Here is a 16,738-nt window from a genome sequence, read left to right as displayed (position 1 = left end):
AAACACTTTTTTTTTCTGAGCATTCTTTATGTTAAATATGCACAGGGAAGAGTAGGATGCAAGGACTTGTAATGGCCATGTCTCATTTTTTTTTTTTTTTGTCTTTAGATTCATTGCTTCCCATTACCACTGAAAGTTGCAGAGTAAATAAGAAATTAGATCATCCTTCCATGCACAGGGCCCTCTCTCCTCTTGTCATTATGACATTTTGTAAAGGCTTGTTAAAATGTTCAATCTCTAACTTTTCAGCTCTGTCCTCCCTCTGTATTTGCCAGTTCTTATCTTTACAAGGATGGTTGTAATTGTGACATTTCACTTATTTATATCCATTGTTGTTCCTTGTCATTTAATAAAAAGCCCACTTTTCCCACTTACCTCCTTTTTAATAACTTTAACAGTTTTAAATTTTTAGCTATATGCCCTGGAAGGTAATTTAAAGATTCCTAAAGCATTTTAGGAACCTTTCTTGGCTAAGCAGCTCCTCTGGATAACATTTCATACGAGAAGACTGAATGGAGCTGGCATGACCAACAAATGGAAGGGGAAAATGTTAGAAATTCATCAGTCACCCAATACCATACACTCTGTGATCAAATGTATGTGACATTCCAGAAGAGGCAAAATGGTAGCAAAGAGTCATGGTTAGGGGAGTTGTCTATAGAGTTGCGCAAAGGGGGATTGAGGAATGCACTTGTTGTGATGAGCATAGGGCTTTGTATGTAAGTATTGAATCACAAAACTGCACACTTGAAAAATTAATATTATACTGATTGTTGACTAACTGGGACTTAGATAACAACTAAATATAAATAAATAATAAAAAAAGAAATTCATTAGTCAATGTTAATGTAATACGAGAGCCCTGGTTGCATTCTTTGCTACAACAGAATCCCCTGGGAAATATTTAAAAGTCCTGATGCCTAGACAAAGCTCCAGATCAATTAAATCAAAATCTGTGGCATTAGGATTTTGGTCCCAACAGTTTTTGAAAATCTTCAGGGGATTCTGAAGTGCAGTGAAGTTTGAAGGTTAGTGTACCAGAGTTCTTTTTATACTTTCTGAAGTATGGGCCCCAAATCATCTATTGGGTTCTTGAGAAGATCCTACTTTTTGTAGAAGTGCCCCTGAATTCTTTTTTCCAATGCGATTCCCTCATTGAAGTAGTCCAGGGAAGTCATGGAGGTAAAACTTCATATTCACGGAGGAGGTTAGCAATTCAAGAATCCTCTGCAAGCAAAAATCTTGCATGTTTCTGTCTAAGCAGCTGTGTGTGTGTATGTGTGTGTGTGTGTGTGTGTGTGCATACATGTGCACGGATGTGTGTGTAATGGAGAAAGCATTGCTTTCTGTAGTAACAAACATTAGATTTCAGTTATTGTTTCCAAAGGAATGGAGTTTTTCTATGTTGCAAAACAGTACATATTTGAAGTTTAAGATGGTGATGACCATGTGGGAAGGAAGAAACTAGAGCCAGCTGCCTTCCTAACACTAAATTGGCTTTGTTAATCTAGTGTGTGTTTTTGGGGTGCTTGCCAACAGCAGGCAATTGACAATTATTGCATTTTCTAAGTAGTAAAACCAGATGTTTCTATTTTCCATGTCTTTTCTTAACAATATGCAATATTCAGTATGTTGTATTGGAAGACATTACGGGCATTTAAAGTGGGTTCATAGTCTAATCTGTGAGATTTTAAAGAGTACGTTTATTAGAGTGACTTCAACAGAAACTTTACAAACATTTGTTATGTTTTTGCTTCTCAGCAAGAGATTTCCCAAAATTAGTAGAATACTCTCGTTCATTAAATCTCTGTCAACCAAATTCCCTTTCCAAGTGGATGTGCCAAATGATGTCAACCAAAGATCACTGTGAGGCATTAAACAAATACAGTTCTTAGTAAGACTGTCTGTTTTGTTTTTTAAGTGATATCAGAAATGTTTCACAAATTAGCATTAATTTAAAAGACTGAAATAGATCCTACTGTTAGCCAACATGCTATCTTCCAATCCATAGAGGTAATTTTGTCTAAAAATAATAATAATACTTAGAGCCTGCTCATTAGTATAACATAACTATGAGTGTGTGTGTGTGTGTGTGTGTGTGTGTGTGTGTGTGTGTGTGTTTTCATATATTGGGGCATGAATATATAGATTATTTGGACATAATTGTAGTAGTCTGTGAATGAATCTTTCATATATTGGGGCATGAATATATAGATTATTTGGACATAATTGTAGTAGTCTGTGAATGAATCTTAGCTGACCAAGCATAGTTGACAGAGGGAGGCTAAGAAGTTTATGAACAAAGCAATGTACAGTAATTTTAATGTGAAAATAAACAAGCAAGCTTGTGCCAGTGGGCAGACGGAGCACCAGCTGGGCAAAGATGGCTCAGCTGAGGGTCATTGTAGAGGTCTTGGATGATGATTTATCTCCCCAGGTATGCAAGTCCAGCTTCAGATCTGTGATCCTTTTTAAACCACAGCAATCAGATAATGTCTTTTGTTCAGTAGTTTGGGTTGCTTTTACTTTATTGTTTACAACTTTGATTTTTGATTTTAGAAATCTTTGCTCATTAAAAAAGCTCCTGGATTTCTACCATATGCCACACTGAGCTGTCTGGTGCAGTTAGGACACAAAATGGAATGTTAGCAGGTGTGTGTTTGGTAGAGGGCGGGCAATATTCAGAAACCCTTATAATACATTTTTTATACAAAATGTGCATTATTGCTTCCCTGTAGTGAGCACCATTATTTGTCCTCCATACAAACATGTCAGTGAAGTGACCACAGATGCTATGATTTCAAATAGAATGGCCAGATGCTATGGTCTTCTCAAGAATCTGTTATCTCATATTCTCTTCCCCAGGAACACAGACTTTTATCTTGGTCCATAATTAATGCTACAGACATTTGAAAGTTCCTCATTGGGCATCAGTTTGTTTTGATACTGCATTGCCTTCCTTCCATTTACCACTTACATCTGTAGAGGTAAATTATTTTCTGTGTCTTTTCTGCAGCAAAGGGACGCTGTGTCCTCCAAGGCTCCACACAGTATTTGTGAGTGAAGTGGAGGCAAGCATTCTTTAGGTTTACTGAGGTTTTTATAACGAACTCCGTAGCTAGGGAGTTTTCTAAGCACTTTCAGGTAATGAAATACTCACCTTTTAGGCATAAACTTTAGGAAGATCTTCTAAAGATGCAGGGCTAGGTAGGCAGAAACTTAACAACCATGGTTACATGAAAAAAGTATCAAGTCATGGATTGGGAGACATGTAAAGGTAACTTTCACAAAATACCTCCACTGTGGTGGGTAGAGTATAGCTTCGAGCACTGGTTCATCCTTCCTTTCTTTGCTTGGAACCGCTCCTATGAGAAAAATACACACACACACACACACACACACACACACACACACACACACACACACACGGCTATCAGATGATATTAAATAATACTTAGTGGAAGAAACATGCTTACATTCTAGGTTATTTTCTTACTTTATGTATCTTAATATGAGATTTATAAAGTCATGTTATTTTAGAGCTCGGAGGAATCTTGGAAAGCATCTAGCCCAGCCCCCTTGTATTAACTAGGGTTCTAGTTTGCAAACAACGGAAAGTATTTCTACTTGAATTTTGCAATAAAAATATTTTATATTAGGGTAGCTTACAGAATCATTTTCAGAACTGAGCATAGAAAATGTTTGAGAATGACAGAGGCTGGGAAGATAAGAAGAGTCAAGACTGGGGGCGCCTGGGTGGCTCAGTCAGCTGAGTGTTGGACTCCTGATCTTGGCTCAGGTCACTATCTCACAGTTTGTGAGTTCAAGCCCCACATTGGGCTCAACGCTGAAAGTTCAGAGCCTGCTTGGGATTATGTGTCTCCCTCTTTCTGCCCCTCCCCAGCTCTCTCTCTCGGTCTCTCTCTCTCAAAATAAGAATAAATAAAAAGAGTCAAGACTGTACCCCAATTCCCTGCACAGAATCATCCCTGCAAGTCCAATCACTGAAAATTAGATGCCACCACTTGGGTTTTCTCCTCTGCCATCTCTGGACTCTGAACATCCCCCTTGGCGATGCTGCTTTTATCCACACCCCTGCCATGCTTCTACTGCCAGTATCCTTGATAGTGTCTCCACAGGCCCTGCTTCTTTGCATCACTGGCTTCCAAGTGCAGCACCCGAAGGGCTGAACTCAGATCAGGTGCTCATGAGCTAGTTGCAAACGTGGGAAAGCAAGTATCTGACATCACGTTACAGGAGGGATTTATTAGAAAGAAGAAGGGGGGGGGGGCGCCTGGGTGGCGCAGTCGGTTAAGCGTCCGACTTCAGCCAGGTCACGATCTCGCGGTCCGTGAGTTCGAGCCCCGCGTCGGGCTCTGGGCTGATGGCTCAGAGCCTGGAGCCTGCTTCCGATTCTGTGTCTCCCTCTCTCTCTGCCCCTCCCCCGTTCATGCTCTGTCTCTCTCTGGCCCAAAAATAAATAAACGTTGAAATAAAATGTATAAGCCACTAATGAACTTTAAAAAAAAAAGAAAGAAAGAAAGAAAGAAGGGGGCCCAGATGCTGAGAAAAGAAAAGGAAAGAAAAATATAAATGAATGTCTTTTATAGTCCACAACTGTAGTTGGCAAAATCAACATACCCTTCTTTTTATACTACTCTGCCAAGAAATGTCCTTCTACCCAACACTGTAATTTTACCTTGTACAACCCCAAACATGCTTACCCCATTCCTAAAGGGAATCAACTCTAAGTCTTATTTATTACATTTTGTCTAGCTCTAAATTCAAGATCTCTAAGTGAGATCTTTTTGTCTTACTGTCTTCTGGTTCTGTTATGATCCATTTCAATATTTCATGATCTATGGACTAAATTTTACTCTACTACCCATAAACATGCCTTAAGTAAAATTGTAAGGAAAAGAGAGGTGAAGAAGTCAGGCAGAAAATTATTATATATATGAAAAGAATTTTGGATTTGGATCTTTTCCTGGGCTAGTGGTGTGTAGGGCGATACTTTCCCCTGATGCTGGGCAGTGGCAGAGAGCTGCAGCCTCCTGTTAGCCACACGAGGGTGAACAACCGATACACTTACACTCATACAACCATCCTTTTTTCACTTTTAGTACAGTATTTAATAAATTACATGAGATATTCCACAGCCTAAAATATTCCAGAGCCTAAAGTAGGCTCTGTGTTAGATAATTTTGCCCAACTGTAGGCTAATGCAAATGTTTTGAGCACATTTAAGGTAGGCTAGGCTAAGCTATGTTTGGTAGGTTAGGTGTATTAGACACATTTTTGACTGACAATATTTTCAACTTATGATGGGTTTGTTGAGAGGTAACCCCATCATAAGTTGAGGAAGATCTGTATTTATACATATTATATATAGGTATCTCTGTGTGTGTATGTAAATGACAGATGATGAATACCTTCTTTCAGTAAATGGTCAAGATCACAATTCAAATTTATTATTCTCTTTTTCTACTATGCATTACATTTGCTGTTTGCTTTCAGCCAGCATCTTGGCTGGGTGAGGTTCTTTACCCAATGGGTTGACTTATACTGGCTTGTATATGATGACTTTTACCATTGGCCATGCAATACCACAAGGTATCCTAGAAGTTCCTTAGATTCCATCTACTTCTTTCTGCCTCTGTTAAATGACAGCAGTCCTATTTCCCTCTGATATCAATTGTTCCAGCCACCACTGTAACTTCCTTTTCTACTTCTTTACTTAGTGGTATGATAAACCCCAAAAGGCAAATATTTGCATCAGTTCCTTTCAATGTAACTGTTACTCCTGGTAGAAGTACTAGAAATTAAAACCAGCAGAGAGTAGAGTCTCAGGGATGGGAAAAAGAGATTTTGCAAATGTGTCTTTAGGGTTAATAGTGAAAAACACCTTTCCCACCTGTACTTACTGGTCCACCTATGTACATGATCTGGCTGGGTTGTGAAATAGCACAATATATTGGCCATTACTTCAGAGGAAAACCACCTCCTATAGAATAGCACCCAACCTTCCAAAATATTATCTTGCAGCTTATGACGTATCTGGGTCTTCAACAGGCCATTTCTTTGTTTTATAAGGACAGCAGCATGTGGGCTTCAGCTCATTGTCTTACTTCTTGCACAGTTAAGGGAGTTCCTTAGGAAGAAGCAATATCTTGTGGGATATACTAGGAGTGCACGAATAGTGCAAACATGGTATGTAGGGAAAGAAAATCCAAACTCTTTTGCCTTTCCCATGATAGCATGAATGTGATATAATGTTTTAACCAGGTAACACTGTCTAATTCTCCTGTTATATTTTACTCTGTCAAGGGCTCAGAGTGACAGTAGCCAGATTAGCCTTGAGAAAGGTAAATTCATGTAACTGAGCAATGTATAGCTTCTGTTCTCTTCACTGGGAGAATTTTATCATGAGCCCATTGAACAGATACCAGTCTGTTGGAGAAGAAGACCGACACAAACCTAGCAGATCATCTCTCCCACCTAATTCTTTAAAATCACCCCTAAATTATTCCCACACTCTGAACCCATTTCTTTAGGTCCATCAACATAATCTCTCTGAATCTTCCTGTCACAAATCCTCCAATCACATTCCTTCAATGTCCCTAATCAGCTGGCCAAACCATTAACTACTGCCAACAAATTGTCATTAATCCATTATTTATTCATTTACTTTAAAAATATTTGAGTACCTAATATGTGACAGTCACTGCTTTACCTCAGGTAAAGTGAACGTTAAGATATTCCTCTTGACATTATACCTACATGGAAAATTTCCCTTCTTTACCATCTTCCAGGGAGATTTCCCAGCAAGGCTATCCACCATAGTATTCTACTTCTGTCTGAGGCCAGTAGATGTGTAGACCTAGCTATAAAACTGGCTCATTTGTTTTTTTTTTTCTTTCTTGGCTCATTTTTTCCCAGTAAGCTAGTTACTGAGAATTCCCCTTGGCCATATGTGTGGGTTGAGGGACAGATGTTAATGTGGAAAGTAAGCCACCGGTTCATACAAATTACCTGTGCCTTCTGATCCTGCTCAAGCCCAATGTACTTTCATTTCATTAGTATGTGCTGCTAATCATGCCCAGCTTTATGACCAGGTGGTTCAGATAACATTCAGCTCATTAGGAGTAGCTAGAGTCTCACTGTCACCAAGTGTCTTAAAGTCAAAAGTCCAGTTGATACCCACCCTCATCTATAAAAGATAGATAAGAAAATAATACTTATCTCATAGGGTTGTTATGACAAATAAAGTTAAAACATGGGAGCACTTACTACAATGCCTACTATGTTGTGCCTGCTTGACAAATGACAGTTACCATAATAATTACCAGGATCCATTAGTAAACCAAGAGCTAGCTCTTAAAAGAAAAATAGCAACTTGCAAAGAAGGCATGAGTGTGCTGTTGAATCCTGAGGGTTTCTACTAGACAAGATCTATAGAACATTCTGATCATCCAGAATACACCAGTGAATCCACAGTGTCAGGGCCAAGTGGCATTGCTGTCTGCACTGTGGCTTAGACCAGCTGGACAGCTTTCTTTTTCTCTGGCCCCTTTTCAAAACTGTAGCTTTTTAGGTCACCCGCTAAACTGACTAGAGAGGCATTCCCAAATGCCGATTTTGCTGCCTTCAAAAACTGATTTTTTTTTAATGGAAAATAGAACCATGTGTCTTTCACTTCGAACTGGAGTAAGATCTATATTGAAATTTCTACCCTACACTGCCTGTCTCTCTGATCTTAGGCAGGTTACTTACCTCTCTGAACACTCCCACATGGTTATCAGAATTATAATTATAGAAATAATATCTATAAATTACATGGGTTAAAATACACATTTGGTAATATTAGTTCCTCTCCATACTTTCCTCCTTACCTATAATATTTAACCAACTGTCTTCTGGCTTTGCCACATGGATGTCTCTCTGGCACTTCAACAAAATTCTTCATTCCCCAGATGGAGCTATTCATCACTGCTTCTGATCTGTTCTTCCTCTGCTGTTGCCTTTTGGATAAATGACACCATCACTCACCTCACCACCCAATCAGAAGCCTAGACAACTCCCCCCTCCCTCACTCCCCATTCCCACAGCCAAAGGTTTATAAATCCCATGAATTTACCATTTGAATATTGATCCCCGTTGCTATCCTGATCAGCCTACTATTACCTCTTACCAGAATTAAAGCTATAACTTCTTACTATTTCAGCCTTGCCACAGTGCAAACGTATCTAGTCATGTCATTCTGATACCAAAAACCCTTCAGTGGTTTATCTTCACACTTCTGGTAAAGCTCAGACGCCATAATATTGTTTATGAGAGGATCATGGTCAGACTCTCCTTCACTTTTCTAAAAAATATTTTTATTTATTTATTTATTGAGAGGGAGAGAGAGAGAAAGAGAGCAGGGGAGGGGCAGAGGGAGAGAGAGCAGCCTCCACTCTCAGCACAGAGCCAGGCATGTAGATTGATCCCACAACACTGGGATCGTGACCTAGGCCAAAATCAAGAGTCAGATGCTCAAATGACTGAGCCACCCAGTTGCCCCTCTGTTTCATCTTTTATCTCCCACCTGACTTCTGCCCATCCCACTCCTCATTAGACTACTACACTCTACCAGTTCCTAAATGGCCCCAGTATTTCTCTTGCTTCTACGGGTTCTTCAAACAGACTGTTCTTACTTGTTTATGTCTCTACTCAAATATGACTTCCTCAGAGGCCTTCTCTGGCACTTAACCAAGGTTAGATCTTCTTCATACATGTTCTTATGGGCCTGTTGTGATGAACTGTTTTATAAATGACCCTATAATTTATTGGCATAAGACAACAATAATGTTATTATTATGCTTATGGATTCATTGGGTCAGGAGTTTGGACAGATCCCAGAGAGGATGGCTTGTCTCTGATCCTTTAGGTCTGGACTATCAGCCTGGAAGACATGAATGACTGGGGAGGACTTGAATGCCTGGGGCTGGAATGATCTGGTGACTTCCTCCTTAATTAGGACTGGAATGACTAGAAACCTAGGTGTAGCTGGAAACTATCAAGTGGAGCTCTGCATGGTCACTCTTTGAAGCTTGACTTCTTCAAAGCACAGTGGGCTTAGAGTAGCTGAACTTCCTACAGGGTACTTCAGAGCTCCAGAAGCCCATCTTCCAACAAACAAAGCAGAAGCCTCATGATCTAGAAATCACATAGTATTACTTCTTTTTATTAAAAAAATATTTTTTAACATTCATTCATTTTTGAGAGACAGAGAGGGACAGAGCATGAGTGGGAGAGAGAGAGGAGGACACAAAATCAGAAGCAGGCTCCAGTCTGTCAGCACAGAGCCTGACATCGGGCTCAAACTCATCGACTGTGAGATCATGACCTGAGCTGAAGTTGGACACTCAACCAACTGAGTCACCCAGGTGCCCCCACATAGTGTTACTTCTATTTTGTCTTTTGTTCAGAGTAGTTATAAGCCCAATGAGATTCAAGTGAAGGAAATTTAGCCCCAAATAATTAAATTATCAAATAATTTGTCATCATGTTTAAAGACCATCACAATGGAAGAAATGGGCAGAAGACATGAATAGATACTTTTCCAAAGATCTCCACATGGCTAACAGACACATTAAAAGATGCTCAATATCACTCATCATCAGGGAAATACAAATCAAAACCACATTAAGATACCACCTCACACCAGACAGAGTGGCTAAAATGAGCAACTCAGGAAACAATAGATGTTGGTGAGGATGTAGAGAAACAGGAACCCTCTTGCATTGTTGGTGGGAATGCAAACTGGTGTAGCCACTCTGGAAAACAGTGTGGAGGTTCCTCAAAAGATTAAAATAGAATTACCCTATGACCCAGAAATAGCACTACTAGGAATTTATCCAAAAGATACAGGGTGCTGATTCATAGGGACACATGTACCCCAATGTTTATGGCAGTGCAGTCAACAATAGCCAAATTATGGAAAGGGCCAAAATGTCCACCAACTGATGAATGGATAAAAAAGATGTGGTTTGTATATACAATGGAATACTTCTTGGAAATGAGAAAGAATGAAATCTTTCCATTTGCAACAATGTGGATGGAACTGGAGGGTATTATGCTACGGGAAATAAGTCAGTCAGAGAAAGACAGATATCATATGTTTTCCCTCATATGTGGAAGTTGAGAAACTTAACAAAAGACCATGGGAGAAGGGAAAGAAAATAAAATAGTTACAAACAAGAAAGCAAATCGTAAGAGACTCCTAAATACAGAGAACAAACCAAGGGTTGATGGGTCGGGGGGAGGGGAAAATGGGCGATAGGCACTGAGGAGGGCACTTGTTGGGATGCGCACTGGGTGTTGTATGTAAGTGATGAATCACGGGAATCTACCTTTAAAGCCAAGAGCACACTGTATACACTGTATGCTAGCTAACTTGACACTATCTAAAAAAAAGACCATCACAATGCCCTATATCTGCACAATCTCAACACCCATATTTTAATTGTAATTACTTGTTAGATTTTTATCTTTTCCAATAAATTGTAAATTCTATAAGAGTGGAATCTGTGTCTACACAATACCCTCGTATTTTGTACATTGTAGGTAACACACAATCTTAATAAATATTCATCAAGTGGGAGAATGCATATAATTAGAGGAAAGTACTATTCGACAAATGGTAGGGCCTCAATTTGTTGTAGATGAAGGAGCCACACTTGTCTCTGTTGTGGTTAAACTAGAGGAATAAGGAATTGCCTCACTCTTTTGGTTATTTATCCCCCTTTTCTTTTCCTACACAGAAAATAATACCATCTCAAAAGTGTCAAGCCTAAGTGTTAAATGTCATAAATCATAAAGGTTACCTAGTTCAATGCTTTTAATTTTTTTAATTTTTTCTACTACCTCTACAAATGGTCATACATCCTAGGTATGTATCTCCGGATGCTAAACTTGCATCTTCCAGGCAAGTCCATTTCATTGCATCAGTCCATTTCATCTTTGGACAGCTATTGAATTTTCTTTCCTCTTGTTATTTCTTTATGTTTTGGTAGTAAGCCCAGTTCTGTCTCACCAGCTTCCACACATTACTCCTCCTTCTATTGCTTGAGATAATGTGGAACAAGTCTGAACCTTCCTTCCCTTGACAACCATTTAAATACTGAGAATAGTTATATATTTCTCTTCCCCCATCTCCATCTCCATTCCTATAAGCCCTTTATTTTATAAGCTCTTTTTGGAGAGGTATGTTTTCAACTCATTTGTCATTTACAGTGGAGGAGGGGCTTAGGGGGAAACCCTCACTGGCCAAAGGGGCCCGTTGTGATTCAGCACACATCACGGTTCAGGGTCACTATGGAAATAATTATCAAAGGATAAAAATTATTTTTTTAACATTTATTTATTTTGAGAGATTAAGAGTGGGGAAGGGGCAGAGAGAGAGGAAGGGAGAGAGAATCTCAAGCAGGCTCCATGCCATCAGCACGGACACTGAGGTCAGTACCTGAGATCATAACCTACCGAGCCACCCAGGTACCCCACAAAGGACAGGCATTATTGTAAATAAAGATTATTACTTAGGAAATTATTTCTGTCAGTATCTAATATACATTTATTTAAATAAGATAAGTTTATATCTACAAGCAAACTAATTTGATTAGACAGAGGTATTAACATGAGATCAATCTTCAAGGCAGAGGCCCCAGAGTACGAAGACAGTGGATGAGGTTGGTTTCACTTGCAGAAGGAAGTAAATGGAAAACCTCTCTAGTTCCAGGTGGATCTTGGGCCAATAGACTAAGATTCTACTTGTTACTACCTACATTATGACTCCTCCTAATTACACTGATTGTTAACTTGGAACGAACCTTTCTATTTAGAGCAGCTGTTGGACTTCTTGAATCTTGGTGGTCTGGGAGGAGAGTTACTATCTGCTCAGTGGCTTAAAATCATAGAGCTGCTTAGCCCTGTCATGCTATCCAAAGGAGCCCCTTTCCATCACCATAGCCAAGTGAGACAGCAAAAAGGCAGCCAGCACAAAGGAGTAATTGTTAAGTTTTTCCCTTTTGTTTTCTGGTTTGAACCACATCTACCCTTCTGTTTTTTTGAATCATCTGTAAGCTAGGAATATTTTTTACAGTTTTAAATGCCTGGGTAAGAAAGAAATAATGTGAAAACCATATGAAATTTAAATTTCTGTGTCCATAAGCAATGTCTCATTTGAACACAACCATGTCCGTTCATTTGTCCATGACTACTTTTGTATGCCACCATGACACATAAAGAGTGACATACACAGCAGCAGTAAGGCCCACAATCACTGTGTATCTGTGTGTGACATACAGTGGCTATATGAGCAACAGGCCTGAAATATGTATTATCTCACCCTCTAAAGAAAAGTCTGCTGACCCCAGGTCTAGTGGGATGGTAGAAGGAAAGGACATTTATGCTGTTGCTTTTTGCAAAATATCCTTGTGTATTTGGGTTCTATCCTTAACTAGTCTCTAGATAAACTGAACTGGAATGAAGGAAAGCTAGGAAGACCTGACATTTTATTCACTCTAATGCACTATTCTCTCCTCTGATTGCATCCTTTTTTTTCCCATTCTATTTCATAGTAAAGCACTTCAAGCTCTAGGTACACTCTGACCCTCTGCCAAAGCAGAGCAGAATTAAAAGCTTCTTCCCCAAGACACATGTTAATTAATCTTGTCCAGGTAAGATAGCGTTTGTGCATGTGTATATGAATCACTTTTTAAAATCTATATTAAACTAATGATCATCTTTCTCTCTTTTCTCCACTTTTTTCTTTAACTTTGGTAAAATCTCAAGTTTAAGGAAGAGTTGCAAAAATGGCACAAAGAATTTCTACCCAGATTTACTAATTTTTAGTATTTTGCCCTATTTGCTTTATCATTTGTACTCTTGCTCCCTCTGGCCCACCACCCCACCCCCACACACCGTGGTCTGCCATATTATTTAAAAGAAAGTGCGGGCAAGTAGCAGGAGTTGCTGTGCTTCAGCTCCCTCCCCGCCTATGCCTTCCTGGCTCCCTGCTGCAATGAGCTTCCTCAAAAGGTCCCTGCTGCCACTGAGGCTGAGGGCTTTGGCGACAGCCAGACACTGAGGCTGTGCTGAATGGCAGGGGCCTCAGCACCGGCCCCTTTGATGTCACTGAGAGGCACCTGTCTTGGTTTGGTGACTCTGGATTGGGATTCTTAATGGAATACCCCACCATGAGTTTGCATGCAGTGTCCAGGGACTTAAATGCCTATCCATGAGAGCATTTGTGTGTTACGGTGAATGCCAAATTTGGAGAAGAATCAAAAGAATCTGTTGCTGGAGAAGACAGTGATGATGCTGTCGAACCTATTGCTGAATTTAGATTTGCGCCTAATGATAAGTCAGCATTGGAGGCAACGTTCGCTGCAATGGGTGAATGCCAGGCTTTGTATTCAGATCCTGAGGACGAAGATTCAGATGATTGCAGTGGAGAAGATTATGATGTGGAAGCATGTGAACAAGGGCAGGGAGACATCCCTACATTTTACACCTGTGAAGCAGGACTATCCAATATAACAGCAGAAGGCCGAGCCTCACTGGGGAGATTAGAAGAAATGCTTTCTCAGTCTGTGAGCAGCCGGCATAACATGGCTGGTCTGGACAAAAGACTCAACAAGAGATTATGAAGATGGGATGGAGGTAGATACTACACCAACAGTTGTTGAGCAGGTGGAGGATGCAGACATTGATCACTGAAAATGATTTATGCTGCTGGGGGATTCTGCTCCTGACTGCAGAAAGAACTTGGTGCCTCTTCTACTGTGGGGGGGGGGGGGTGTTGATGAAAGTCTTTTTCTTTCTCCCAAACTTACCCGAATCAGTTCTCTTTTGAGACAGACTATACGGAGACAAAAAGTTGTTAACAGTAGAAGAAACTATGACCTTTATTAACAAAGATGAATTAACTTAACCAAGAGGGTATCTGTAGTTTATCATCTACCTCAAAACTTTCTGTGTATAGGTACCCTCAGAGTGGGCCTACAGTTCCTGCCTTTACTGTATGCATCTTCTGTAACCTAGCAGGACTATGTGGTGAGAACGCACAGGCACTTGAAGGTGTAGGTGGACTGACTGGGAAGAAGGGGGGCTGAGTCTAAGATATACCCCCTTAGAGCCTAAGGATCCCCTTACCTCTTAAAAAGAAAGACAAAGGGATCTCAGAGAAATCCTGACCTCCACTCATTCTCCATAAGGGTAAGTTTCTTTTTACTAACTTGGGACACAGATAAATTCATTCAGGCATCACTAGGGAGCCTCTTGGGAAATATCCTAGCCACATAGACCACTAACACAAGTGCTTCTGATTACCTTTTACTCCTTTCACCACGTTTCACAAGTCTGTTTTGTTATAATCTCTTAGTTTATATCCTTTAATTCTAACTTCTTGGGTCGGTGTCCATAACAACAGGTGAAATTGGGATGTAAGTACTCCGAGTGCTGCAGATGAAATTGTTTTGTCTTTGTTATAGTTTAACAAATAAATCCAGGTTTTCTAAAAAAAATAAAAAATAAAGAAAATTTCAGACATCATGAAATCTCACCACTAAATATTTTGGCATGATTTAGCTAAGAATAAGGACAGTCACCTACTTAACCACAATACCATTGTGATAGCTAAGAAAATGAACAAAAACTCCATAATATCCTCCTGCATCTAGTCTATATTCCAGTTTCCCTAGTTGATATTTAAATTTTTTCATAGCCTCCCCAACTAAGATAATATAACCACATGAAGAAAAAAATTATTTCAACTAACTTTTGAAACTAGTGCTTTTTACAGCCTTTGTTGGATGAATTCTAAGGAAAAACTTTCTGTTTTACTGGAAAGAAATCCTAAACTTCACTAAGTAGGTTTAATATTTGTGCTAATTGTGACCTTGAAATATTCTACATTTGTGGCAGGACAAAACATTTAAAAGAACGTTTTAATGTTAATGGGGCTAGGACTGTGTGTACAAGAAAAGATACCAATGTTAAATTAATAAAATTTTAAAATGTTAGTATTAAACATAAAATGAAGATATCAATAAGGACTTGTGATTTTTTTTTTGTTTTAAATAAATTTTTCTCTCTCTGGAAATAGTCACTGAAATGGCCTAGAAACAATGACACTTCAATAGCAATGAGTATATCTAGTACTATTTAAGTCTGTGATGGCCCTCCCTTCTGTTATCCCTCTGTAACTGGGGTCACTACACTTTTTCTGTAAAAGGCTAGATAATAAATATTTCAGCCTGTGGGCCATACACTGCAGGTGCTAAATCACACAGACTAGCATCTACCTCAATTTAGGTATTGATTCCTAAATATTATTTTCTCTTTTTTCCCCATTTCTTTTTCTTTCTTCCAAGGTTTTATTTAAATTCAAGTTAGTTAAGGGACGCCTGGATGGCCTAGTCAGTTAAGTATCTGACTTCGGCTCAGGTCATGATCTCACAGTTTGTGGGTTCGAGTACCACATCGGGCTCTGTGCTGAATTGCTCAGAGCCTGGAACCTGCTTCAGAGTCTGTCTCCTTCTCTCTCTGCTCCTCCTCTGCTCACTCTCTGTCTCACTCTGTCTCTCAAAAATATATAAATGTAAAAAAAAAATTTTTAATTCAAGTTAGTTACCATATAGTGTAGTATTGGTTTCAGGAATAGAATTTAGTGATCCATCATTTACATATAGCACCCAGTGGTCATCCCAACAAGTGCCCTCCTTAATGCCCATCACCGATTTCGCCCATCCCCCCACTTATGTCCCCTCTAGCAACTCCGTTTGTTCTCTGTATTTTTAAAAAATTTTTCTTTAATGTTTATTTATTTTTGAGAGAAGGAGACAGAGTGTGAGTGGGGGAGGGTCAGAGAAAGAGCGAGACACAGAATTCAAACAGGCTCCAGGCTCTGAGCTGTCAGCACAGAGCCTAACCCGGAGCTTGAACTCACAAACTGTGAGATCATGACCTGAGCCAAAGCCGGATGGATGTTCAACCAGCTGAGCCACCCAGGCACCCCTCTTGGTTCTCCATAATTAAGAATCTCTTATGGTTTGTGTCCCTCTCTTTTTTTTAATCTTATTTTATTTTTCCTTACCTTCCCCTATGTTCATCTATTTTGTTTCTTAAATTCCTCATATGAGTGAAATCATATGGTATTTGTCTTCCTCTGACTGACTTATTTCACTTAGCATAATACTCTCTATCCACATTGTCGCAAATGGCAAGATTTCATTCATTTTAATGGCGGAGTGATATTCCATTGTGTGTATGTATATATGTATATATATATATATACATATATATATACACATATGTACATATATATACATGTGTATATATATATACACATATGTGTGTATATATGTATATATATGTACATATGTGTATATGTATACATGTGTGTATATATATATACATATGTGTATATATATATGTTTATATATATATATACACACATATGTGTGTATATATATATATATATATATATATATATATATATATAACTCATCTTCTTTATCCGTTCATCCGTTGATGGACATTTGGCCTCTTTCCACAATTTGACTACTATTGATAGTGCTGCTATAAACAGTGGGGTGCATGTGCCCCTTCAAATCAGTGTTTTTGTATCCTTTGGGTAAATACCTAGTAGTGCAATTGCTGGGTCATGGTGTAGTTCCCTACTGGTTTCCAGAGT

General features: G+C 39.2%; 1 protein-coding gene and 1 pseudogene across 7 annotated transcripts in view; both read left to right on the top strand.

Moving 5' to 3' along the window:
- The window catches only part of CCDC148 (coiled-coil domain containing 148), a 283,553-nt gene that overhangs the window by 201,175 nt on the left and 65,640 nt on the right, over positions 1–16,738 (top strand). The gene's annotated exons all lie outside the window — the stretch shown is intronic.
- On the top strand, positions 10,376–15,438 carry LOC102900949 (annotated as a pseudogene).

The sequence above is a fragment of the Felis catus genome, chromosome C1 (assembly GCF_018350175.1).
Source record: "Felis catus isolate Fca126 chromosome C1, F.catus_Fca126_mat1.0, whole genome shotgun sequence".
Classification (NCBI taxonomy): Eukaryota; Metazoa; Chordata; class Mammalia; order Carnivora; family Felidae; genus Felis; species Felis catus.
Note: the sequence above shows the minus strand (reverse complement) of the source record. Positions and strands in the feature narration are given on the sequence as shown.